The sequence below is a fragment of the Pithys albifrons genome, chromosome 20, assembly GCF_047495875.1.
Source record: "Pithys albifrons albifrons isolate INPA30051 chromosome 20, PitAlb_v1, whole genome shotgun sequence".
NCBI lineage: Eukaryota > Metazoa > Chordata > Aves > Passeriformes > Thamnophilidae > Pithys > Pithys albifrons.
The window spans coordinates 5,776,517-5,802,372 of record NC_092477.1 but is presented as its reverse complement, the minus strand read 5'-3'; the positions used below and the strand labels follow the sequence as shown (position 1 = coordinate 5,802,372).

General features: G+C 48.4%; 1 protein-coding gene across 1 annotated transcript in view; it reads left to right on the top strand.

Annotated features, from left to right (window-relative positions):
- Nucleotides 1-25,856, top strand: part of ASTN2 (astrotactin 2) — a 314,921-nt gene that overhangs the window by 139,890 nt on the left and 149,175 nt on the right. The gene's annotated exons all lie outside the window — the stretch shown is intronic.

The window sequence follows — 25,856 nt, the reverse complement described above, 5'->3', positions numbered from 1 at the left end:
GGGACCTAAGAGGGCATTACAGGAGAATTGCCCTCGTGGAGGGAGGGTCTGTTTGCTGGGAGACTGGGCTGAGCATGAGCAATGGGGGTCCCTGGAGAAGGAGCCAGGCACATTGTCTTCTGCATCCCAAGTGGAAAGAGAAACTTTGGAGAAGAGGTGGTGATGACCTTCATGGTAATTGTCCTCCTTGGTCTGGTTTTAAAAGAGTTTAACTATCAACTAGAAGGTCTTAATTCTCTCCCATTCTCATTCTCTCCCAGTAAATTAAGATTGAGCTTGTGACTGTTGAGACTCCATGACCCCTCCCTCCCTCTCTTCCTTCTTGCTGCTTTCTCCATCTTTCTGGACACCAACAGGATCCTTGTGTCCCTCAGCCCTTTCTGTCTTGCCTTTTCCCAGAGTGATGGGGTGGTGGATTTCCATTCTTTTGTCCCATCATCTTGGCAGGGCTGTGGTTAAAGCAAGTGCCTACAAAAGCTATGGCAGAGCCAGGACTGGCATCCAAGAGGTCCTCATTTCCCAAGTGTGTGTATTTGTTTATAATTAAGACTTGTTCCCTTTCCTGCAAAAACAGACTGATGGTACATATCCATCACAATTTGGCTCTCTTAGGAGTGTTGTTTTTTTCTGGTCTGCAACAACTTCTGCTTTTCATTAGAGAAGGGGAAGGGTTGCCTTGGTTTATGTTAACATTTTCCAAACCAAAATGCCAGGAGAACATTATTTCTGTCTTACTTCCTCACATCTTCATTAAAAGTAGCTTAGCAAAGGTAGAGACTCGGAGCTTGTTTTCTGCTCCAGTGCAGTAATTGTCTCTGGGCACTGATCCTCGTGGAAAAGTCTCTGTTGGGATGGATGAATGCCAGACAGGAGGAGGGAAGGTTCTGCCTTTGAGGTTGTTGCCTTCTCCTCTCATAGAAGCAACCTGAACTGAGAATTCCAGGTATAAATATTGGAGTGGCTCAGGTAGAATAAGGGAGGCGAGTTCACGGCACTTGTATCTTACACACAGGCATTGCTAAATTATTAAAACTTTAATAAACGTAATAATAAATATTTGATGTTGAATTATGGAAGGTTTCACAGATACAGTGAGAAGCAAAAAGCGATCTAATATTTCTGTATTAGAACTTAAACACTTCTTAAACGAGAAGCTGCAAACTTGGGATCCTGAGAACCCCAGGGTGGCTGGAAACCAAGGTGATACCTCTTGAATGGAGTGGAATGGTGTGGAGGAACTAAGACTGGGGCTGCTGAGATCCACTACAGGTGGTGAGCAGGGATGTTTTTGTGTTTGATGCTCATGGGCATCACATTGGCCTGTCTCTGAGAACTTCCTTTGAGGTTCTTTGGTGGTTTCACACAGTGAGAAAGGTACTTTTAGAGCTGCTTCTCTTGTAGCCTCTTTGCTTTGTTGCTCTGGACTGGCACAAGCATTGGCAGCTTCTCAAAGGAGCAGTAATGCAGCAGCTTTGGTGGTTCAGATGAAGACCCGTCATGTCAGACCAACCATCAGAGGTGAACACATGCTGTCCATGGTGTAAGTGTTCAAACACAGTGACCCCTCTGCATGGAGGGCAGCTGTCCCCTGGCTGTGGGACCATGGTAGCACTGCTGTCCCTCCATGCTGGGACCTCCTGCAGGTGAATTACAGAATCATTACGGTTGAAAAATACCTTCAAGATCATCGAGTTCAACCTTTTACCAAACATGATCTTGTCAATTAAACCCATAGCACCAAGTGCCACATCCAGTCATTTCTTGAATACCTCTGTGGGCTGCCTGTTCCAATGTTTAATCACCCTTTCAGTGAATAATTTCCTGAACCTGCAATGCTTGGACTTTAATATACTCACATCTCCATGCCACGAGGTAGACCTTGGGCTGTGTTACACCAGCTGCAACATGGCCATGTCTCAGCACCCAGAGTGCCCTGTTTGCTGTCCTATAACACTGTGGTGGTGGCTCAGACCTGTGTTTCTTCTGTCTTTAATAAGGAGCATGCTGCATTCCTCCAGACCTTTCATTAGTCTGACACCTTTGGCTCTGGGGTCGCTTGTCTTGAAGAGTTTAATGGAAGGAAATTGCAGAAAGGCTGGTTCAGAGAAAACAAGTGATGAAGTCTTTACAGCTCAGAGGGTTAAAGGTTCAAACGTGGCTTTGCGTTTTTATGAAGATGCTTTAGATTGCGGAGGGACAGGTGGGGCTCGGCGTTTCAGCAGCTCTCTGGGGAAATGCTGACTCTGAAGCTGCTCTCTGTGTGTTTCACTGCTGAACAGTGCACCAAGCTGTCTCTGTGCACTGGTGGTTGGGGATGAGGGGCCCAAAGCTCCTTCCATTGCTGCAGCCAAGTCATTAGAGAAACCTCCTAGAGGCAGGAGCCAAGGGGCTTCATGTGAGCATCCCACTGGGGATGTTCCCACGTGTCCTGGGACTTGAGAGGGAACAAGACTTTGCATGCAGAACTCAGTGCTGGAAGTTTTAGGGCTGTGTCATAGGGAGTGCTTAGAGTTAATGAAACTTGAATATATAATTTATCAGTGACCATACTGAGCATCCCCTGCTCCACTCAGAGTCTGGTTCTCCGCAGGACAATCACATTTGTCACACACCTGGGATCGTTGTAGCCACACCAACAGTGACACCTTTGCTCAGATGAGGTTGGCCAGCAGTGCTGCAGGGCTTCCCCTGTGCTGGACAGCCTCTACCTTGGGCTGAAGGCCAGGTCCCACGGAGGGCAGACTGTACCTGTGGCACATCCTCTGCCAGGACAAGAAATGCCTCCCGGTCCTACCTTGCCTTAGTTGTTTTCAAGACTCTTTGTCTCTCTTTGTCCATTGCTCCCATCCCTCTCTCTTATTTATATTTCTCCCATAACTTGGTGGTAAACATGATAGTCTCTATATTTTTTAACACAAATAACTATTAAGTGTTTAATCTTTCTACTGGCCTTCTCTGGACCTTGCCATCTCTATTTGGCCCTTCAGGAGGTACAGCTTGTCCTGGGGAACCAGGAATCATTCTAATTGCGGCAGCTACTGGGAGTACCCACGCCCACAGCCCCAGCACTGAGCATCCCTGCAGGGGATAATAAAAGCATCCCTGCAGGGATGAATAAAAGCAGCCCTGTAGGGAATAATAAAATCACCCCTTGGGGCACAGCTGGCCAACCCAGGGGGCAGAGCATGGCACTGGCAAACGCCCGGTGGTCCTGGTTCACCATGCCACCCGCTCTGCTGAAAAGTTGGTAATTTCTGGCGAGCAGCTATAAATCAGAGGCACGAGCCTCAGCTGCTGCCTGACATGACATATAGCTCTATCGTTATGGCAACCATAGAAACAAATAAAAGCCTTGCCTTCACTTGACAAGCCTTTGAGATGTCCTGATGGAGAGACAAGTGTTCAGCGGCAGAATGAATTCTCTTGAACTCGCTGTCGATTCATCTTCGTTTTGCTCCCAAGTGAACCCCTTTGCTCTCTGAATCCTTTGCCAAAGTACAATCAACTAGATTTTTTTATTTCTGTTTTTTTTATTTGTTTGTTATTTTATTTTCAATTCTCTTGGAAGCAGAGTTCTCTGCTCCTCAGCTCTGTGCCTGCATGTGTCCCATCTTGTGTAAAGGATGGCAGCAGGGCTTTTACTCCCTGCCTGTGGCATTTGCAGGCTCACCTCTGCTGTGCACTTGTGACACCACTGCTGCCCCAGTCTTACAGGGGTTTTGCAGTGATATTTTTCAGGGTTTTTGCAGTGGTTTTGGGCACTTGTAATTTTGCAAGTCAGCAGTGAACACTGTGCTGTGAGACTCCCTAAGAGCAGAGGAGGATGAAAAGTGAAGTGGATGAGAAAGGCAAAGGCAATCTGGGCCAGGAGATGGGAAACAACTTTACTGAGGCCGTGCTGTCACAGCAGCAAAGCACTTCTGCCTGTGCCTTATCTGCAGGGGTGTAGGGCAATGGGTGCAGCTGCGGGTGAGTATACCTGAAGGTCAGGGAGGAGGGCTGGGCTGGTCCCTGTGGGATGCATGCCAGTGGCATACAGCATGCAGGCAGAGGGCACCCTGCCAGCTCTTCCTGCCATTTGTGCAGGAGATGCCATGGGAACTTGCTCTTTTTTTCCCTGCTTTTTGGTCTCCTGGAATGGAGCAGTTTTTGATTTCTGGATGCTCTGCAGGGACCCTTAGCCAGGAGGTCAGGGGAGAGGGGAAGCCTCTTTTCCAAGCTGTTTGTGATCAGGGCCCCACAGAGCTGCCTGCAGAGCCTCCTGCTCTGCTGGGCTATGAAAGAGGTGCGAGCGGCTGGCACTTCATGCCTGTGATGAATGGACAGCTTTGTGTGATGGAGCAAATTGATCATTGCATCACCAGGCACAACTTACTCATTTCTGCAGAGAGGGCAATTTATTATTGTGCACATCACAGACACACCGTCATCCTCACAGATAGCATCCCTGTGCTCTGGCCTGGGCTTCTTATCACCCCAAGAGGCTGACAGCTCTTAAAAAGTGGTGGTGAAGCAGCTTGCAGTGCTTAACACCAGGGTAGAGGCAACCTTGGGCTTCATCCTCCGGAGAGAAGGGACAGACACTTTACAGAGGCAGCCACCAGCCCCTGCCCTGCTACTGTCAACTTAGCTTTGTCCTGGCTGCTTACCAGGATTTTTCTTCCTCCCTGCCTCCCGCTGTGATTTATGAGAGCAGGTTAGAAGAGTCAGGTACATCTCACTTTGCTACAGGGTGACTAAATGGAGACGTAACCTTGCGGCAGCCACGGAAGGGTGTGAGCAGCAAAATGAGAGAGGAATTAGGGGAGTGGTGCAATGGGGAAAGAGGGGGGGAAAGTGGAGCTGAAATCACCCAGAAGTGTCTAGAGTAGGTCAGAATTAAAGCATGGATCACCCAGCACCTCTGAGAGTGTGCAGGGGCCTCACTGCCCTCAACCTGTCTCTTCCTGGTCCATCACTAGCCATGGCATCTTTCATGACCCGAATCCAAGGAACGTTTCAGCCCTCCCTCTTCCTCAGCTTTTAATAACTCCTGCTGCAGTAATGCTGAGCTTCACTCTCTGTGCTTTGTTGTGTGAACCCACTGCATTTGTGAGGTCTTAATGCTGAGCTGTAAAACTGCACAGAAAATGATCAAACCTCTTAGGGACAGGGAATGTAAATTTGGACCTGGCTCGTAGGCAAATCCATTGCGGGAAGCACCAGCAATAGCTACAAGTTTGGCAGCTGAGTGGTTGCTGTTCCTCTTGTTTGTGGTGCTGCAGAGCCCAGGAGGGAAAAACAACCCAACGAGTGAACAGATTTTGTTTATATGTTTACTGAGACAATTAAAAATACCCAACAATCACCACATATTCAAATGCTGTCTCACACCCAGAATGATTCCCTTTGTTGCTTCTGGGATCTCCCCTCACAGAGGAGAGCTTGGCACTGGACTCTCTAGCTGTCCTGTACCCCAGATCTGTTGCTGTGGCAGTGTGTCCATCCATCCAGCTGCCTGGAGTAGGATCTGTGGTGGAGCAGGATCCTGCCAGTGCCAAGACAAGCAGTGAGTATTGAGGGTTTGGAGGGGAAGGCAGGGCTCTAACACACTGTGCTGATGTGCATGCTTAGCAGAAAAGGTGATGTGAGGTGGCGAAATCAGACCTTGGGTTCCTTCGATGAAAGGTGTTCTTCCATCTCTGTTTGATGGTGTTATTTGTTTTTATGTTGCTGCCTTTGCTTTCTGTTAAACATCAGCTGGAGTGTGCTTTGTAGCTGCCTGTTCAAAGCACAGCCCCTTGACCTCTCTGTTTATACAGCCTCTCTGTACTGTTTTTCCTGAATTACAATTTTTCCCCCCTATTTGTGTTTTATTACTTTTGCCTTTGTGTGCATCCCCTTCCTGGGAAGTGAACTAGAAGGTTTGCAGGAAGAAGTACCAGGCAGTTCATCCCCCAGCCCAGAGAAGGTGTTGGGATGATGGGGATCTTTGGCATGAAGCTTCAGGCTTAGAGCAGGAGAGAGCAACAGCAAAGAAAGGAGGACAGTGGCAGCTGCAGCAAGGACAGAATTTCCTGGGAGCCTGAGGAAGATGCTCAAGAGTCCCTGCCCTCTTTCCCAGGACTGACCTCAGCAACTTATCCCTAAGACTTTGAGATGCTTGAGGGCAGGATGGGAAAATGGACCCAGTCCCATCTGCATGCACAGCTCTCCAGCTGTGAGGATACAGCCCCAGGTAGGGCAGTGACACAGAAAAATGCCTTTTCTTTAGCTATTTCTTAATGCAACTCACTGGCAAGAACTGGCACCTCCACTAACTATTTTCACCCAGTGGGGACAGGATCCACTCCTCCTTTCCTGTTTTTATCTCCTGTAACTTCTCTTGGATCACTTCAGCCAAAGGACAAAACTAATAAAATTCAGTGGAGCCGAAATGTTCCTGGGAATGCGCCAGGGACCTGCGACAGGCTCCACAGCCGGGGAGGAAAAGCCATCTCGGCAGAGACGACAAGAATGGAGGTGGACACAACCAGCAGAGCTTTGTCCTTTTCCTTTAAGGGCACTGAGAGAAGACGCTGCCCCTTGCAGACTTGGAAAAGGCTCTTGGAAAGGGCATCTCAGTGGGAGCTCAGGGAGAGTTACAAACTTCCATTTTCCCAGTAAAACCAGGATATGCTGCTCTGCAGAAGACAGACCTCTAGGTTTATTTTTATGTGTTCTTTTAATTGCTAAGGGAAAGTGGGGAGACACATGTTGCTGTAGAGGAACACAGTTTTCGCTGTGGAAGGACAAGGGGGGGCAGCTCAGTTCAAATGAGACAAAACCAAGGGGGAAAGCTCCTGTCCAGTTTTCACCCAGGGCAGGCAGTGCCCTGTGGCACCAAAGCTGCCAAACCCGGCAGTGTGGGCAGCTGGGGCAGCCACAGGCATGGCCAGTGAACCAGGACGGCTGCACTCAATGAAGACAAGTGAAGTTAATTAGTTTCAGCTCCTGCTCCTCCGCAGCAGGAGCTGGGGTGATGTTTCCATCAGCTCCAGTGGACTCAGTACAGTGCCTTGCTGGCGTGGCTGCTGCCTCCGAGGGATTTGCTCTACTCTGGGATGTCACCCCAGCTCCTGGGGTGATTTATTAGGAAAAAATGCTCTCTCTGCCCTTAGTGCAGCACTTTCCAGGCAACTTAGAGTAATTTTGCTTGTGCTGTGCTGCTTCTTATCATTCCATGCTGTTTCCAGGTGCAGGAGAGATGCTCTGCAGGCTCTCTCTGGTCTCCTCATCTCCAAGCAAAGGAGCAAAAGCAGCTCGGAATGAGGTTAGAAGCACTAAAAAGCTCAGTGCACAGTTTACACACATCAGCATTGCACAGAGCAGGGACAGTGTGTCCTGCCTGGCCTTGCCTGCTGGCTCAGAAAACCTTTCTATGCTTTTTCAGGGATGGATCAGACTGGAAATCTGCTGACATTTGCCTCTGCTCTGCCCAGGTTTTGTATTGTTGCACTTTTTGGTCGTGTGTTTGCTGTTTACTGTCTCCTTTTCTGATTTAGATGTTTTAAGTGCTTGTCAGGGCTTTTTCTGGTTTCCCCAAAGTGAGTTGGCTACAGAGCCAAAAGCAAAATCTTTCTTGACTTTTTCCTGCTGCACATGTGTAAATCCTGGTGATACAGGGGATGGTGATGCTTTCCTGAGCACTGTGCTGGAGTGTGTTGAGCAGAACACTGTTTACAGAGACTAAATCAAAGAGCAGTGCAAAGCTGGAGAGGGTTGGAAGGCGGGCTGGGGAGCAAGCAGGGGGAAAATATCATCAAGAAAATTAGGTGAAGCCTTGCAAAAAAAATAATCCCATCTTGGGAATTGCCCTGTTTTCACTGCCTGAAGAATTACTGTGCCATAATCAATTCAGCTTTAGATGTTTCCTGCAGTGTTTTTGATATTATGAGATGCTATTGACTGCCACCAAATGTTTTTTATCATGAGGCTGATGGGTGCAGCTGGGGACCTGCTGCCACACTGTGCCACAGGCTGTGCCCCACTCGGGGCTGGACTGTGGCAGTGGTGAGCTGAGTGGAGGCAGGAATGGCAGCACAGGGAAAGAGGGATGGGGGTGTTGATGGACCACATAGTCTGTGTATAATCCATCCAGTGCCTGTTTCACTTCTGCCAGAAGAAACAAAAGTGTCTGGTGTAGAGCAGCTCTGCATGGAAGGCATGTGGAGGGGCAAAGAGCTTCCAGTTGCACTGGGGTACATTCAGGTCTCTTGGCACTGCAGCTGAATGGATTTTGGGGGAGAACGTACTCACATCTTCTGCAAACAGGTCTGGGTGTTGCAGAGCTTTTCCCAGGTTCCACATAGCCAGGCAGCTCTGTGCACACTGATGTTTTGCTTTATATGTAAGGCAGAGCTGTCCCTGGCTGGGGCAGTGTCCTCTGATGCTGCTCTCCCTCCTAGCTCGTGGCTTTGCTGGTGGCTGTCCACTGTCACTGCCTTGCTACATCCATCCCAGCACTGCTGTGCCACAGGGCTCTCTCCCAGCTACGCTGAACCCAGCAGTACACAATTAAACCCCAGCTAATACTTCCCTGCTACTGCAGAGGGCTTAAAGTGACACAAATGAAGCAGCTGAGCATTAAGGCAGGATGCTGTGTAAATATGCACTGAGCTTTCGCAGTGAGAAGTCTCTTTATTCAGCTCAGTCCACATTTCCTTTCTTTTATTTTTTTAAATCAGTGTGTATCAAACACAGAGGGGCCAAAGCTGGAGATGTCGGCTCTGAACTGTGGGGTATCTGGATTTGGACCCAGGTTGGGGCCATAGCTGAGTACTTTAAAAAGGGTAATTGATAAAGTTGTGGTTGATTTAATAAACGACTCCTCTCCTAATGAAATCATAGAATCACAGAATGGTTTGTGTTGGAAGGGATCTTAAAGATCTTCTTGTCCAACCCTTCTGCCCATGGTAGCTCACATTCCCTGTTCCTGCAGGGAGCTGTTGGTGACTCTGGTTGTCATCCTGTGTCTCCCTGAGGGAAGGGAGAGCTGGGGGAGGCAGGGGATGGCACTCTGCTTATTTGAGCCAAGGGGTCAGCACTAGGTGTGTTAGGAGACCTGGCTGCTTCTCTCCCTTTACAGGAACTTCTGAAGGACTTAAGGTTGGAGTGGATCATCCCTACCTAATGTGACTGTAGGCAAATCCAAGCCTTCTCACCCTCCCTTGGTGGTGGGAGCTGGATCCAGTAAAAGGAGCACTCCTGGGTTTGTGTTAGACTGACTCGGTGCCATGTGGGGTGAAATGGGTTTTTGGAATGTGAAAGCCATAATTTGTGCCTGAACACAGCTGATAGGTGATAGTGGTGGAGGAGAAAGACTGTCAAGACCGATGCCATTGACCTGAAGGGCTTTTTGTGGCATCTCACTGGGAGCTTGGGGAGAGTTACAGACTCCTTTTTTCCTGATAGAACCAGGATATGCTGCATCAGAGGCAATTCATTATAAATGGAAACCTCCTTTTTTTCACAGAATCATAGAATACCAGGTTGGAAGAGGACTCAAAGGAATTATTGAAGCCTGCTTTATAAAAAGAGGGGGGAAAAATGAGCTTTTAGTATGGAAAACTTAACTGCAGTAAAAATAGTGTCTGGCTTGCTTGTAAAGCACAGGTGGGCAGCAGATGGGCTTGGATGCAGCAGGGGTAGGTGGCTGAGGGGGACACTGCCTGTATTTGGGGAGCAACCATGCTATTCTGCTGCTTTCCTGGGTGGCAAAGAAACCACAGACATTCCTGCTGCCCCCTCACCTGGCCTTGGAAAGGGGCTAAGAAATGGGTGGGATTGAGTGGAAGTCTGGGGAGTGCTCCAGGGAGAAGCCCCAGTTGTTGACTGCTTTTTGGATTCATCAGTTAGGGCTTTGCAGGGAGCATGAAGAGATTTCCTGCTAAACTTCTGGCTCCATGGTATTTTGGCAGTCTGCTCAGAAAGCCCTGGGTATGCTCAGGTTACAGACAGATGTGGGGAGGCAGCAGCAGCTCTGCTGTCCCTTTGCTGCAGGCATGATGGTCCTGACCCCACCACTGATTCCAGCATGGATGGGAGGCTGTTCCTGTGGAGACTGGAGGTTGTCCTCCACCTGTCCCTGTTTCTTGGTGTCATTCCAGCTGTGCAGCTGTGGGTGGCAGAGCATGCAGGGAGTTTGATTGATCCCTACAGGTGCTCCAACCACTGGCCCTACACATGCACCTTTCCCTGCATCACCCAGTCAGGCAGAGGGAGAGTGTTCCCAGAATAGCCCAATATGAACTCATTTCTGGGGAGGGTGTGGGTTTAGCTGTGCAAAGCCTGGCTGGAGTATCTGCAGCAGGGAGTGGGATTGAAGTCCCTGAGCTCAGGCCTCTCTGCAGCAGCTGTGACAGTGTGACCTGTGTCAGCATGTCACCTGCTGTAACAGGTTTTCTGAGCTTTGCAAGGTTCATCCAGTTCTGTCCTGGCTTTCTTGGTGGGAGCAGGGCTGAGGGAAATTTGGGCTTAGGAAGGCCAGAGCAGTTCAGAGGGAGCTGGGCTGGTTGGCAGGGCCAGCACAGCATCCGTGTGCAGCATCGATCCTGCTGGTCTCTGGGTCAGCGGCTCATGGAGGCACTTCCTCAGAGCAAAGCTACAGAAATAAACCCAGTGTCCAGGTGACCTATTTAGGAAATCCAGAACTCTGCTTGTGCTTGGTGCTTCAAAGTCTTTGGCAAAGTCAATCTCTGAAGTCTGATGAGCTCCAAGAGGATGTGGCTGTAGAAGGCAGAGCAGGACATGCTTGTGCATGGGCTCTGCCACATGAACAGCCTCTGTGGCTCAAGTGGAACAGTGGCTGTGTGTGCTCATCCTTGCTTTGGGGGCTGGAGCAGGGATATGTGTGGCACCTTTTAACAGCACATAAGTGCATGCAGGCTCTCACTCAGGAAAGTGCAGCTTCCTGCCCACCCAGGGGGTGGCATTAATGGGACAATCAGGACATCAATCACAGACACCTAAACCTGTGGGGTGGTGCTGCCTTGATCTGTCTCAGTTCTGCTGTGATAATATTTTTTTAATTTTTAAATAAGATTCCCTCTGGCTTGGCTAAGACACTGTTTGCTCGGCTTTGGCATTGGGGATGGCACTGGGCATGGCCCCTCACTGCTCTTTCTCTCTGAGCTGGGTACTGGGAGCCTGAGTGGGAAGAGCATTCAGGTCTTGTGACTTTGAGATAAGCAGACTTTGCTGCCAAACTCCTCCATCCTCTAATGGGAGCACTAGTGTGAAAATCAAAGAGGGCCATCCCCAAAGGGCTTGAGAAATGATACTGAAAGCTCCCTGTTGCATTTCCCAAGACAACTCAAGGGCTGTTTTTTTACTGTCTCGAGGCCACCTCACAGTTTCATGTCAATCCTTATCCATTGTCGCTTTGCTCATAATTTCCCTGCGCTGATCTATCAAGTATCTGTAGAAGTGCAAGCTAGTATTTCCCTTTCCTTTAGAAAAAACCACCAACCAACAAGTTATGTTATTGTAGAAAAGTAAGGGGTGAATCTGATACTGTTCAGAGTCAACAGGTAAACACAGAGGGGATGGGAACAAGTGTCTCTGGCCGGAGCTGCCACCCTTCTGCAGCTTATTCTGTCTAGTTGTGCCTGTTGACGGGATTGATCTCTGTGGGGATGTGCCAACCCTCCCACTGGGTCCATAAGCTGCACAGGCTTTCACTGGCACACCCAAGAGCTTCACAAGCTCCTACCAGCCTCAGACCTCTTTGCATCACCCCATCCCAAGGTCTCTGGTCCCCTTCATGTCCCTTCCCAGTGAAGAGCCTTCCCTGCCTTCCATGGAACCCCCTGAGAAGGAGGGGTTCCTGCCTCTTGCCAGTGACAAAATCAATACCAACTGCTTTCATTAATATTCTAGGAATGGCAGAGAAGATTGACTGCCTCATTAGCAGGCATCGTGTGAAACTCTGACAATAATTAACAACTCAACGGTCTTATTTGCTGGCCTATCACAGAAGTATTCAATCAAAAATGTAATTTGCTCGACGCTTCCATTTACCATAAAGAGAATATTCCTTCAAAGTTTTAAATAGACTAATTAAGAGGGAAGAAATACAGGGAAAAAATTATTAACAGTATAGTTTTAATGGGAAATTACTGGAGCGCATTAATAATGCAATAACCATTTTTAACAGCTGTCTGTCAGTTTGTGGGCCGGGGTAATTAAATTAGTCACTAAAGGGTTAGTCAGGTGTTGGAGAGCAGCACCGGGGCTAAGGAAGGTGCGCCAGGCATAATGCTCTGACAGAAGGAGGACCAGAAGATGCTGAAGGAGGGTGAGATGCTGATGTTGAGGTCAGAGGTCCCCAGGGACCCTGCATGGGGTGAGGAACCCCTGGTCGCCCAAGGCACCAGCATCTCCCAGCTCCTCTCCTCTGTTTCAGTAAACCCATCATGCCAGGAGATGTGAGGAGCCAGGCAGAGCTTTGCGTTGGCAAAGGCTGAGTTGTCTCTGGGAAAATAATAATAAGAAAGAGTCTTATCTGAGCATGAGCATGGCCCGGGGTGGCCTCTGTGACGTCTGCTTCAGCCTGACACTGCTCAGGTTTTTAATCTCTTTCCCAAAGCCAGAAGGCAGCTATGCAGGGGATTTTTGGCAATTTCTTTCAAGGCTTTTATATTCCGTGAGTTTTCAGGCTTGTGTTCCCCCTTCCTCCACCCCTTTGCCCCTTTTGAAATGAATTGCAGTTAATTTTGGATGTTGTTGAGCCTAGAAACACATCTTTCTTGCTGCCAGCCTATTAAAAAATATATTTACAGTTCCATAAAGCAAAGCCAGCTGCCAAGGTAACGTCCTGCTGGCTCTCCTGTGTTCCAGACAGAGAGTAAGGATTTGGAGAGGTACTTGCTTCTGTGATCACAGTGAGGATTTTAAGTCCAGTGAAGAGGTTTTTGCCTGAGAAGATCATTGTGTCCAGCCTAGGGAGGTGTTGGTGGGAATCAGGGTGCTGTTATTCCCTTTCCTTCTCCCCTCCATCAGTCAGAAGAGGAATGTAGGTCTTTAGGTCTGAGTGGGAAGGGATTACACCTTCCAGTATGGGGGTTTTTTGAGATTTCAGGCATTTTCTTCATTTTGTATTGTAGTAGGACCTTTTCCATAGTATGTGTGGAAAAACAAATTGGATGCAAAGCAGTCCTAGAGGAAAAAGCTTTACCCATCAAGAGGTACCAAAGAATGTGGTGGTTGGGGTGTTTGGAGGGTGTAGATGTCTCTGAAAACATGACCTACATCATGCAGAGCAAGGACATGAATTTCTCTATATTGGCAGAATGTTCGGAGTTTTCTAGGCAATTTTCTTACTCTGCTTTTACATTTTCCCACTCTCAAGATCTGTAGGTGATAGAGGGGATGGAAAAACCTGTGTGTTCCCCTGAGAGGTTTCAATTTTCATGAATCAACGGGAGGGTTTTTCCATAATTCTTTTTCCCATCATACCCATTTGAAATTTAGCTACAGAGACATCCTGATCTGCCTGAAGTGCTTGGGGCTTTCTGCTGCTCTTTTTCTGTCATTAAGACAGATGTAGAGCTTGCAGTTGCTTTAACTGAGTGATATGGGGAGAAAATGTGCCCCATGTAGCACGTGGGAGTCAGGTAACTACCCAGTAGAAGCAGCTCTGGTTCAGCTGTTGGCTCTTCAAGAGGAAAATCCCAGGAGAAGTGAAATGGTAAAACCCATCAAACCCACCAAAACACCTCAATATCCCAACAACTGCAAAAAAACCCCAGTGCCTGGGTGGGTACTACCCGTGTGAGCACTCAGGTGAAGGCAGGCCCTCCTCTTTCTCCACATGATGGAGAATTACAAGCCGTATAGATTATTTTAATGGCCGTATTACTTCCAACTGTGCCTCCACCATCTGTTCTTCCCCAATTACAGATGCAAAAACCCAGCATGTTTCCCCATTCGGGCTGTAGAGGATGAAATACAAGCGCTGTAAAAGGGTGTATATTCTTTCAACAATGTAGTTGGCACCTGTGCTTGTTTTGCTCATGATTCTGCCCCATGTTAGTCGGGATGCTCAGCCTGGTCCCTCTGCTCTACATCCCGGCCCATGCACGGATCTGTGGTGGCAAAAGGAGTTGTTAATAAAAGGAAGAGGCTGGTTTGCTACATGATTTGTCTAAGCTGAGTGGGGCAGCTGAATTATTAACACTGGCCAGGCCTTTAAGTGCTACAAAACTCAACGAGAACCTCTTACCTCCGGCACAGCGATAAACAGGATTGAGGCACGGTGGGAGGGAGGGAATTAAGATAGGACATCAAAGACTGGATTCTGTCAAGTAAATCATGCCATTGCTCCAGTAAAAGAGACCCTAAATGTTTTATTAGGGATTTTCAACAACTACCAAAATTAAGATGGAAGGGATGAATTATTAAAAAATAGATTAACTAAACCAGCCACTGAATTAAACATGAAAGGTGCCTATTGGGAGCAGCACGGCCACCGTGTGCTGCAGGCATCTGAGTCCTTCAGCCAGACATGCTGGGGGGGGCCTGGAGAGGGGGAAACAGTGGTGCTGGGGGCATGGAGACCTGCCAGGTCAGGATTGCATGGCCAGGGCACAGAGAAACTGGTGCAGGGTCAGGAAAACAGGGTTCCAGGTGCTGTGGAGTCATCAAAGGTGGGGTTTCCTCCTGAGGGTGAAGATTTGCAAGGGGCAGCAAAGGAAATAGTGTTGGCCCTCTGTTAAATAATGCAGGAAATGTAGGTAAGAAAAGGTGACTTGCCTGAAGTACTTGAGCCAGAATCTGAACTTTCTGTTCCTGCGTGCTGATTTGGTGTTGCCAACTCAAAACCATCCATGGCAGGATGGGGACTGAACTCAGGGGTTCTGGTGGGCACTGGGAAGCTGGTCCGTGAGGTTTGATGTTCATGGCATTGAATAAAGGTAAGGAGTGTTTGCAGGGGTCAAAGAGGCCCTAGAGTGGGGGCATGGATGAGGAGGGCTCATGTGGTCCCTCCCACTATCCCACCTGGGAGAACAGGACATGAATTAGATGTTGACAACAGTTGGGCACAGCTGGAACAGCTGCCCCTGCATCGTTTGACCACATTGTTCCACCTCCATTGCTTCTTGTGCTAAACCTCTCCCACCTGGGTGTGCCAGTTGATGGGAGTGATCCCTGTGGGGGATAGAGACTATCTGAATCCCTTCCTAAAGCTGCTGTGTGATCCCAAATCAATATTTCTGTGCCCTTGCAGTACAACCTGTTCCCCATGCATGGCTATGGCAGTCTGTGAAGGAAAAGCACAGATGAGAACAGGAACTGAAAGAGATGCTTTTGCTGGGGTTCTTTTTATTCCAGCCCTTGGGAGTGTTGGAGCATCGTCTCCAAGCGTGAAGCACAAAATGTGGTAGAATTTCTATTTACTTAGAAATGGTCAAACCCCTGTGAATGCCAGCGGTAGTAGAGCTGCTGGGAGCAATTCACAGTGTCTGCAGCAGCACTGCTTTAAGGGGCACTGATGGGACAAGTGGAGGCTTCATTCATAATAATAATAAAACGCTATTTTGCAGTTATATGTCGCTTTTAATCTTCACAACTCAAAGGAGCATTAATTAACTGCACGGCACTGTGGGAGGCAGGTAGCTGTTGTTGTCCCTGTTTTACAGATGAGGAGGCTGGAGCATTGTCATATCCTGCAACCTGCCCACAGCCAGACAGCATTTCACCACTCAAGTCTGCAGCTGATCCCGAAATGTGAGCTCCTGCTCGGAGCTTTATTCTTGGGAATGCTCTCCTGTGGCAGGACAGACCCTCAGGAGTTTTGAGGCCATTTGCATTTCTTTACACCCAGTTTGGTTTTGGATAGATGGAGGTGAATATTGCTGAAGTCAAATGTGAATCTTCTAATATGAATTAGTTCAAATGCTGAAAGCAAGTTCTTTGCCCTCGGGCCAGTGACCGGGCAGTGTTCCAGCTCTGCAGTGCCCCTTCCATTGGGAGAAAAACTTGGAGAAACGTGTTAAGCTCAGTCTTTGCTGTGATCCCCACTTCTCACTAATATGTTTGGAGAAGCCTATTTGGGTGAAGTGATAAAAATACAATCACTGACTGTTTTCCTGCTCAGAAATCCCCAGGTTTGCCTCTCTGGTGAGCTCTGCCTCCAAAATCTCCAACTTGACTCATTTTCCAAGGGTCACATTTGCAGAAGTTTGCTTCTGATGCTGCTTGTTGGTGAAAAAAAATCAATGTTTTGGCCCTTGTGTAGGTAATCAAAGAGGAGTCTTGGCTTGTATTTTGGGAGAGAATGTGGTGGAGAGGCTTTGGGTAACCCTCACCTCTCCTTGCACATGGTGGCTGGCCTCTGAGAGCCCTCCTGATGCTCACAGCTCCCCTCTCTGCCCTGAGGCACCTGCTGCCAGGGGCTCTGAAGGATGCTCCTGGCACCCATCAGATCTTCATCCACTGCTCCCTAGTGGTTTGAGGGGTTCATGGTGGGACCATGAAGGGACACGTGTCTGTGTGACTGTGTCTAAGGTCTTTCAGAGAAAGCAAATTGTATTTTGGGCATCCTCCTCAGCCCCTAGAGATAGACCTTGAATTAGCATGGAAGCTTTTCCATTTAGTCTTCTTAATTAAAACAGACATTGAAATAAAGCTGCTGAGTGAAGTATGATGGGCAGGAGAAGGAGGGTGGTCCTGCAATGTTTAAATGCTCATCTTGTCTACTTTTTTATGCTTTTTTTCTCCTGTTGTCAGTCTCCTGTAGCTAAATGTGCAGCTGGAGAGAGGGTTCCCAGGCACACTTCCCACTGATCGCTTCTGACAGATCTAATCAGGCAGGAATGGTGAGGACCACGTCCTACACCACTGTGAATTGTGGTTCAAACCTAATATCCTTCACCATGACACACTGTGACGACTGAAACAAACCTGATGGCTGAGATCTGGTTGGCCTGAGGGGAGGAATGCTCCCATCACATGCACACCTGCCTGCTGCTCCTGTCACTGCCTGTGGGATTGGGCCCCTGATGCATCCCTTGCAACCTCTGCAGTTGCACAGCTCTTCTAAAGGCCTTTGATGTCTCTCTCAAGTGGTGTTTTAGCTGTCTGATGCTATGAGTGATCTCAAGATCTTCCTATTCCTCAGGAAAACCAGTAGCAACTTCCTTCTTCTCTCCTTGGCATCTGTTGCAAGTAGTTCCAGGGCCTGTAGGCTGGGCTTGATTTGACTGCTTTAGGAGTAGCTTAGGTCTGTATCTAAGCTATTCCCCAAGGTTGCCTTCTCTAATCACTGGGGATGTGCATCAGCTCTTCCTTCAGTCCTTGACTGCCTTAGGGTAGTGATAATCATCCATAAATGAGCCTATTTCTCCTGATGAGTTTAGAGGACCCCAAAGTGATCAGTGCATTGTGTATCTTGGCTTTCTTTGGGATGGGTGAACTGAATCCCATCCTTGGCCTCTCTCAGACCTGGGGCACCTCTGGACCAGCAGCAGTCAGGTCTCAGCCCTGTGTAGGCTGTGCACCAGCTCTGGGGAAAATGCTCATGGCACAGCAGATCCACAGTTGGAGGAATGCAAAACCCCATCATCTCATCTCAGGGTTTGGGTCTGGGGTCTTCTGTTTTAAGCACAACAGACCCAGCCCCACAGCAGAGTCCCAAGCCTTGGTGGAGCCAGCATGATACCTCCCACCCAAGGCTGAGCTCCCAATGGCCTTAGATGTGCTACAGCATGTGCCCTGCTTCAGCTTCTCTGCCTTTAACCCTCTCTCTTCCTCTGCTAAGTGATGATGTTCCCTGTTCCACATCCAACTCCCCACTCAATTTATCTTGTTTATTGACCCAAGCAGAAAGTCAATGTTTTCTTCATCTGCCATTTGCTTCGATGGCAGCCAATTTGGTTCAGACAGGACAAAACCAGATGCAACAGAATTCAGCCTGTGTTTTTTTTCTCTTTTTCTTTTTTTTTTTTTCTTTTAAATGGTGATTATCCTTTTTTTTCCTGAACTCACCTGGCCCTGGACACAGCTTGGCAGCCTTCAGAATACGATATGGCTGCAGGCAAGGCTAAAAATGTGCAGCAATTACCCCACGAGCTAGAGAGCCGGGAGGAAGCCTGCGGGTCAGCTCATTACAGGCAGGTGATGCTGCAGCCAGGGCTGCCCGTGCCCTCCTGGTGAGGACTGTTTGTTTAGGAAACATTGGCCTCTGGGACTTTCATGAGCATTTGGAACTCTGTCTCCTCCTCAGAAGTCTGAAGGCCATGTTTTCCAGCTGTTACCTGGATCAGAGTTTTTTCAGGCACCATGCCAGGGGCTCCACGGTCTTATTTGTGCTGGGAGTGGGATGTGGGATGGGAAAAGGCTGATTTGCCTCTCCCACAGGGTATTTGTAACACTCCAAAGCAGGAAAGGTTCACTGGAGAGCAATGAAGAGGTGCCCCAGAGGCTAAAAGCAACCCCTGCTGCAAAGAGTTTGCAGGTTGGGGGCAAAGTGTGGCTGCTTTGAGGTCTGTCCAGGTAGTGCCTACACCACAATGGTGCATCTTTGCAGAGGATGTAGAAGACAAAGCCTGCTGGCAGTGTGGGTACAATTTTAGGCCATAGCCAGGGTGATTTACTGAAATGTGGTTCAGGCCTTCCCTGGCCACTGACGCCCATCACTTCCCCTGTGCCAGCAGTGACATCTCTCTGATCCTGGGCTGAGCTTACTCATGGATTTAAACCAGCAGAAAAGCCTTTTTCTCCATGCTAGAAAATTCCTTTATCTGAGGTGCCCCATCTCCAGGCAGGGATTAGATGAGTTCCTACTAAAGGCAGCAGAAGTTTGGGGTGTTCCTCAGCTCTGGAGGCCAGACCCATGGAGATGATGTATTCAGAAGGGCTTGGTGACTGGTGGCTTACAGAGGAGAATGCAGTGCTGGTAACAAATCCAGCTGTACTCGAGCTAATGGATGCTGGGCACCTTGGAAAGCACAGTCTGCATTGGGTGCCTAGGTAAGTGCCAAACCCTTTTGAAAATCCTGCCCATATGAACAGAAAATCCCTTTGCAAATCTCTCCCCAGGTATAAAATTAATTGGATTCTAACTTCAGAGAGTACTTCTGGAAATGAGCTGTAAATAGTCTGGTTGTGCCTCAGTTCTTCTGTCTGTCTGTGGACATTCACCTGATTTTCTTGGAGCCAGTGAGTGTTGCTGATAGAAGGTTCTATATATAGCAGCAAAACTGTGCATATATGTATATATATGCATAAATGCATCCCTAGTAAGTGACCCAGGTGTGTGATGTTTTCTAAAATGCAGATCATGGGTTTGTTTCTCCAAAAAGCTCTAGTTTTATTTCTCAAGGGCTCTTACCCCTCTCTCAGTGCAGCTGTAAGCATATCCATGTGGTGGTTCATCTGATGTTCCCTGGGGTGCAGTGAGGTTGGTGAAGGTCACCCAGGTATGTGGCTCTCAGGGGGATTCAGCTGGATGCAGCTTTATTGCAGAGCCTGGTGCTGCTCTTGGAGCTGTATTAGGATGCTGAGCTGCCATGGTCCTCAAGGACTGGCTCCTCCATGGGCTGCCCTGCCTGCAGCCAGTATCCCATTAGGATCTGTAGCCCCAACACTTATCTCTGCATGTGTGGAAATGGTTGATCCCTGGCACCCAGTTTCTGAGGAACTCGACTGTCTGTACACAGCAGATTCATAGAACACCTGTGAAAAATCAGGGCATGGATCCAGCAACCCTGGTTGTTTCCTATTTATCTAATATAATTCTATCAGTATTCCTAAAGTGCTTGTCACCACCACACCTTGGAATTTATATGTGTATTGGAACACCCCCCTACCCCTGATCACTGGGCAAATGAGAGGAGTTGAGAATGGGCTGTGTCTGGTCCCAGGGCCTGGACAAAAAAAATGGGTTAAAAGGTGACCCCCCTCTCTCTCCCACTCTCCCTTCTAAGTCCAGTTTTTCCTCCTGACCCTAATGAATTGCTCCAAAGTCAAATCCAGAAGAACTCATTAGAACAGAAAATTTGCCCAAAATACCCTAGAAAGCTGTGAAAGAGAAGGAAAACCCCAGTGACTTGTTTGTGCCTAAGCAGAGGCTGAAGTCTGAGCCCCAAGCTGGCATTTTCCAGCTTGCCATTGCAAAATTCTTGGGATGACTAAAGCCCCTGTATCAGGTCAGTCCTCAGCACCCATAGGGTACTGTAGGACATCTCCTGGGGCTGGGAGATTATGAAACCACAGGGCACAGGAGCAGGGGATGGAGCCAGCTCATCGTCTGAGGTCCTTCCACCTCCTGTCTGTCCTCTCTGAGTTCCCACCAGCAAGAAAATTGCCAATTTCTAGGCCAGGAAAGTAGAGTGGGGAGATGGTAACTGCCCCAGCCAAGCTCTTGTTCAACCTAGAATATATGTCTCTTTTAAATGGGAAAGTCCTTTAGCTCATCCCTTTGGGATGCTGAATGAGCAGGACCTGAAGTCTGATTATTTGGAGGGCAAAGACAGGGGGAAGGTGGGTGGATGCTCACTTTCTCTCGGATGTGTGATTGTGTCCGTGTTGGGAGCAGATGCAGGTGAGGTAATGGGAGATGCCCAGATCTTGACACAGCAGTGAGAGTAATGGCACTTGGTTGCCATTTTTTAGCATTTTTTTCATGCCACATAGAATCTGTGTGAATCTATGTTATATTTGAACTAGCCCAGACAGGGCTGCAAATCACTGTGGTACTGGGGTGGTCTGACCCGTCTCATAATGTTTTCAGCCTTTAATAATTTAGGATGAGAGATCTCAGACCTTCTGTCTAGGCTTTTGCCTGATTGCTTGTTTTTCTAAGATTTCTTTTTCTCCCCCAGGCAAAACTCTTGCAGAGGATTGAGGCAGACATTTTGTGGAGGGTCCCTCTTTTACAGGCAAAGAACCTCCTTAATTTGGCCAGCTCAAAAGTGCTTTTGAAAAACTTGAATCGCTGCACACAGCGTGAAGTCTTGTTTGATTTTAGCAGCGAGAGCCAGCAGCAATTGTCCATGCCCAAGCACAGACGAGCATCCCTGCTCCGATCCGCTGCTGAGGGAGAAAACAGCTGGCCAAAAACACAGTTGGGGTCTGGCAGGGAAGGGGAACTGGGAGAACAGGGCAGAGGAATGGGCTATACTGGGACAAGAGGAGTATAGGGCAGTGAGCAGGCAGGTAGGAACCTGCCCAGGTGATTTTGCTTCAGGCAGAGCTCTGCCCACTAAAGGCTGAGTGATGCTGCATCCTACAGCTGCTGCTGGAAAACGTCCTCTTTTTCCAGACTGAATACCTTCCCCTTCCTCTCTGCCCAGAACAAAACCCACATTAGGCTTCTCTTTAGCAAACGTTACCAAGTTTGCAAAACTCCAGAGCTGGGAGGTACCAGGGTGGGTCTGCTGTGCAGCCTTCAGGCAGCCCCTCTGTGCATATGCATTATGGAATCATCTTTAATGGCACGATCATATCCTAGTTTTTCACCTTTGCCTGGCTCAGCACAGCTGATGAACCTGCTCTGGGAATGATCTGCATTAATGTGAAGCTGTAAAAACTTCAAGCAAAGTCAATGAGAGCTGTGCTTTGAGCAGGGAAAGTGTCATTTAATGCTAAGCACTCTGAAAAATCAAGTCTAATGTCTCAGATTTGGTGCATGTAACGTAGTGGATGTTTTTTACATCACTGTGCCTGTGCCTGGCTCCCCGTCTATAAAATGGGGATGATAACAGGGAGATTGGGAACTTAATCACTTTATTTGTTGTGAAATACTGCTGCTTCTTGGAGTTGAGTAAAGCATAAGCAAGCCATGAGCAGCTGAGTAATTGTGCATGCAGAACAGTGCCTGGGTAGAGTACAATAAAGTAGGAGCTATATGTCCTCCAAGGAAGAGAAAACAAGATGCTGAGAAGCTGCAGTTGAAGTTGTTTGTAGGGGGCTGAGAAGCTGCAGATGCACATAGGTACCTGGGGGTGGGTTTTGGAATGCCTACATTTAGCTCTGTACTGTTTCAGGCATCCAGGGGCACCTGGCTGCAGCTTGACACCATCACCTTAGGCATTTGGGGAGAGATAAATCCTTCAGATAACCCTCTTGTATTTGGTCTTGGAGTCAACCAACACCTTCATAAAAAGCATAATTACCAGAGACTGCATTAAGGTTGCCCAGGCAACCTTAATTCTCACATTTTCTTAAGTTTTGAGTGTGTGACATTGCAACCTTTGTAATTTCCTTTATTACACCTTTCCTATGTGCCCAGGCCAGTGAGTACCCATGTTGTGTGGTAGTGGCTCTGTTAGTGGGATGCCTGATGGACCTTGGTGTCTCACTGGCTTTACAGTGCCCATCTTGTCTGCTGGAGTGGTCAGGTGGGACACAATGCTTGACAGTGCTGTTTCTGCTGCTGGCTGGTGTCCCCTCGTGTTTTCTGTGGGTTTTCTGTCCCACTGAGAGAACTTGGCTGTGCTCCAAGACCCTGTACCATCCCATCCCTCCCCATCCTGCATTTTGCTGGCAAGGTTCCTGAAACAGGAGCATCCTGATGGTACCTCCAGCACATGGGAAATGCAACCTGCTGAATTTGAGATGTGTTACAAGCCACGGTGAAACGGGTGCTGATACATGTAATTTCCAGCACACTTACTGACCGTGCTTTGCCATCCCTGGTAAGGCTCATGCTTTTTCTTAACCCTCCTGGCACTGAGGTTGCCTGGGAGACTGAGCCAGCACCGTCTGCATTTCCTTTGGCTCATGCAGGGTTGATACCACAACCACAATCTTTTCTGAAACGGGAGAAAGTGCTCAGAATTAACACTGTCTTGTTTATCTCATCCATGACATCCTGTTGCTTCATGTAGCAGAGCTGAGCTGGTTCTGAGGGGGCTGCAAAAGGGTGGGGGGTCCTGGTGAACCTCAGCATCCCTTGGGATGTGCTTTCTGAGCTTGCTTTTTTTCCCAGTGTGTTTGTTTGTGCTTTGCTTTGCTGTAATTAAATTCCTGGCCCTTCTGGTTGCCGAGCTGAGCTTCAAAACACTGTGGTGGAGTGATGGTTTTATTGAATCTCCAGCAAATTATTGCAGCTTGGTAGGGAATTTTTCACACTTTCAACCTCAAGGTTTTTGGGAGAGCATTTTTGCAAGTGTTTATGATAGTATTGCCACAAGAAGTGAGACTACCCAGAAAATTTATAGCAAGCAGCTCATCAGCTGTGGAATGTCAGTGTAGCTCCGTTGAAATGCCTTCTCCAGCGTCACTCAAGTGAGGATGATTTCTCCCAGTTGAGGACCTGGATGATGGTTTTTCTTGAAACCTTCCAGCACAATTACAGTGGCTGAAAAGTGGCTGTGAGTGTACTGGGCAGAAAATCACTTTTTTTCTACATAAAATAGTAAATCTGCTGTGCTCACACACATCTGCAGGCACTCCACTAGGAAACCTGGCTAAAAATGGGAGCTTCAGTTTCAGGGCTAAAGTTTCAGACTATGAAGTTCCCAAATAAGAAGCTGCCACAACCTCATTAGGTCCTTCAGTGCTGAGGCTGGAGATTAACTCTTCTAGAGCATCCCAGCTTGGGCAGTGTGTAGATGGACTTGCTTGGCTGATGCTGCAGGAGGTGGTTGCTTCATTCACCACAGATGTGGATATTAGGTAGAAATTCTTCCTTGTGAGGGTGAGAAGACCCTGGCACAGGTTGCCCAGAGAAGCTGTGGCTGCCCCATCCCTGGAAATGTCCAAGGCCAGGTTGGATGGGGCTTGGAGTGACCTGGGCTAGTGGAAGGTGACCTTGCCCATGGCAGGGGATTTGGAGCCTTGTGACTTATAGGGCCACTTCCAACCCAAACCATTCTGTGATTCTCTGATTAAACAGTGGTGGCATGAGAGGACTGTAGAAAGAATGGTCTCTAGCTGCAAGAATAAAAATGAAAAAGGTTGAAATCTCAGAAAAAAACCCATAATCTATTGTGTTTAAATTGGAGACTACTTTTCTCAGGTGATCATTTATTGCACGTTCATCATAATTTGGGTGTTTAACTGGACGGCCCTCGGTAGAGAACAGCGAGTGGTGCAGTCGGACCCAGCTGGAATTGTAGTGTGAGTGTGGGAAGTGCTAAAAGTACTAAAAATAACTTGGAAAACATCACCAGTTGGCCATCCAGCAGCGGTGAGCACTTTTCACCCTGAGTTCTTTTTGCCTTGGGTGCTTTTGTTAAATGGCAGGAAAATAATCCCCAGTTTACAGAAACTGTGGGTGTAAGTGAATGTTCGTGAGACATGGGGGACCTGGGAGGGGAAACACCCTGGAAAAGGGGTGGCTCTGCAGCTGGTGAAGGCTCTGCAAGTGGCACAGCATCACTCTCTTTGCTGATAGTGAGCCCTAACTCTAGAAACTCATGAACTTCAAATTACCACCCTGATCCCTCTCCAAACCCAGCTCAGGGAGCAGATGGCACTGACTTAGTCCTCAACCTGCATCCTTTTCTTAGCGATGGTGAACTTTGTGAGACACTGAAGTCTTTAACCATTAGCAGGCAATAAAAAGGGGCAGTGGAGTTGGATAACATCCACTAATCCCCTTCAGGATGAGCTGGAGAGGAGAGCCACTGCAAAGCTCCAGAGCTTATTCTGAGATGAGTGCTTTGGAGGCTTTGAGAACTGCATGGTGTTGGTATTTCATGAATAAATAACCCCCAGCAGTATTTGTCAGTGAATCTGCTTCGTTAATGAGACCTGGAACAAAGGAGGAGGGTGGAGAAAAGTGTTTTTGAGAGAATCAAGGGGAGTGTGAGTGATAGGAGTGGGCACAGGGCTGGGTGAGGATGGATGCCATGGTCTGCAGCTGTGCAGGATCAGGAGGGAAGCCCTGCTATGCTGCACCATGATGGATATTTGTGGCATGAGAAGGTGATAGAAAATTGGGTTTTACCAATGCTGGGTGTGTAATCAGTGGTCCTGATAGGGAGAGGAGTGTTTTATTTATAACTGTATCATTTGGGTGTTTGTGTGCATCCTTGGGAGAGCTGGAGAGTTAAGGAAAGAGCGTGTGTGTGCATGCATAGATGTGCATGTCCTTGTGGACAGAATCTGGCATCAGAAATTAGGTCATTTGCTCTAAAATGCCCTTTTTTGACAGGATGCGGCATCTGCTTTGAGGTGGTGAGGAATTGCTCCATCCTCTCAGTACACCAGGTGCTGAGCTCTGCCTGCTCCCTGTGGTTTTGACACCTGGGTCCAGCTGGGGCTACCGGCAGCTCCCTGGTGTGCTCCTGGCACAGTTGTGACTGCAGAGCTCATCTTCTCCATCCTGCCTTGTCAGAACGGATCTGGGGCTTAGGCAGTGAAATTCAACACGGATAGAGGAAGAGGAAAAGAGCTGTTCTTTTGCAGGCAGCTTGTTACTGCAGGGAAAGTGATTCATCCATCAGTGCTGGTCTGATCTGGCACCCGGGCGATGGTGGGGATGGCTGTCCCCAGCGGGCTCCATGCAGTATTGGCCAGATGCTGCCATCGCTCCTCAAGTGTCCCTGGCTTTGTCGGCACTGCCTTCTCTCCAGGGCTGGCTCTGGGATTTAAGAACTAGTCCCATACAGCGGGTAGGGAGGGACAGGCAGGGGTCACTGTTGGAGCTGCATAGGTGAAAAGTCATCTGCTCTGTGCCACGTGTCGCTGCGGGAGGAGAGTAATTAGTGATTGTGCTTCACTCCTGAAATTAAAAGCAGTCGCTAAGGCTGCAGTGCCAGGGGCTCGGCAGTGCCTGCCTGCACTGGGTCTGGCTCCTCCAGGCCCTCCGGAGGCAGACAAAAGCCAAGTTTGTTCCCTGCTCACTCAGAGCATCATGTCAGCCTCTCATGTGCTGACAATCCCCT